This window comes from Octopus bimaculoides, chromosome 18 (genome assembly GCF_001194135.2).
Source record: "Octopus bimaculoides isolate UCB-OBI-ISO-001 chromosome 18, ASM119413v2, whole genome shotgun sequence".
Lineage (NCBI taxonomy): Eukaryota > Metazoa > Mollusca > Cephalopoda > Octopoda > Octopodidae > Octopus > Octopus bimaculoides.
In genome coordinates, this window is record NC_068998.1 from 3681062 (window position 1) to 3682999 (window position 1938).

The window sequence follows — 1938 nt, forward strand, 5'->3', positions numbered from 1 at the left end:
AATTATTATAAATCTTCCACTGAGGTGGGAGCCGGTTTCCAACAAAGATACAAAGATCCATCTTTGAGATGTAGTTAACACAGACAAATTCACATTTGGAACTTGAGAAAAGTCTTGCATATTTTTACTGTTCCACTCACAGATTGCACTTATAATGTACAAATCAGCCGATCGATTTCTCTTTCTGAAAATCCCAGTTCATCCAGAATCTCCTTTAAGCATTTACTAACAAAACCAAGAGCTCCAATTATTACTGGAATGAATATGACTTCATAGTCTGGATATAGAAGCTGGAGGTTTCGAAGCAGTTGTCCATAGATATCCTCCTTTTCTTTGATTTTCAAAGAGATATGTATGTATGTATGTATACGAGGACTGATCAATAAGTATCCGGACTGTTGCCATAGTAACGGAGCTAAAGCATGCAGAGTAAAGCTGCTGGACAAAGATTGACCTTGAACTCTGTTGTGCATGCGTACTAAGTTTTAACATTGTAGCTCACTTCCGCTGTTTACAGCAGTGCTTGGAAGACAGGTGTGTAGCGTGTGATCGTAGCATTGACCACGATAGAGAAAGTTGTCATGGCGATACCTGCTCAGAGGCCAACGCAAAGTTGCAGAAAGTCTATGCGTGTCTGTGGAGTGCTCAGCCACTTGCACGTTAATTTCACGAGCAAGCTGTTCTGTTGATCGTATCAGCTAGAACAGTCGTCGTCGTGACCGACGGAGAGCCAGTTGATTCGCGCAGTCAATCGGGAAAATAGGAGGAAAATAAATAAATAAATATAAGATAAATAAAATAAACAATAACAAAAAACTCTTTAAAAAATGAATCTGTGTGTGTGTGTGTGTGTGAGTAAATGTATGTATCTATGTGTATGTGTGCTCATATATGTTTGAGTTTGTGTGTCTGTGTGTATGCGTGTGTGTGTGTGTGTGTGTATGCTTGAGTGTGTGTTTGTGTGTATGTATGTGCATGTGTATTTGTGTATATATGTGTGCTTGTGTGTATGTTTCTTTGTGTGTATGCGTGTATCTTTGTATATGCTTGTAAGTTTGTTGTCTGCGTTTTTGTGTATGAATGTATGTGTATTTATGTGTGTGTGTGTGTGTGTGTGTGTGTGTGTGTATGTGTGTGGTTGTGTGTTTGTGAGTATATGCTTGTGCGTCTCTGTGCGTGCGTTTTTGTGTGTGTATGAATGTGTGTGTGTTTATGTGTGAAGAAAGAGGAGGAGAAGAAGAAGAAGAGGAAAAAGAAAAAGATAACAAAAAAGGAAGAAGAGGCGAAGGAGGAGGAGGAGAAGCAGAAGAAGAAGAAGAAGAAGAAGAAGAAGAAGAAGAAGAAGAAGAAGAAGGAAAAGAGCAAAAACGAAGAAAATGAAGAAGGAAAAGAAACTAAAAAGAAGAAAAGACATAGAAGTAAATAAGAAAAGACTACGAAGAAGAAGAAGAAAAAGAAGATTACGAAGAAGAAGAAGAAGAAGAAGAAGAAGAAGAAGAAGAAGAAGAAGAAGAAGAAGAAGAAGAAGAAGAAGAAGAAGAAAAAGAAGAAGAAGAAGAAGAAGAAGAAGAGCAATAACAACAGCGAGTACAAATAGAAATAAGCGCAATAAACAGAGTTAAATTGGCATAAAAAAAAGCAAAATGCAAAATTTGCAACAAACACACAACAACAGCAACAACAACGACAAGAACAGCTTAGAATAAACCTTACATATACTCCTTAATATGATTACGGACAAAGAGTATGAAACACGTTTGAAATTGTCTTTGAACGCCGCCATTATAGGCAAAAACCCTTCACTTTACAATTTCATTCAGTCGGATCGAATCGCATTAGGTCAGCCATTTTGTTTTGCTTACATTCACACAAATTGCTCATTTGTTCGTTTCTCTTTCACCCCTCCCTCCTCCATATATAAGCATATATATATATATA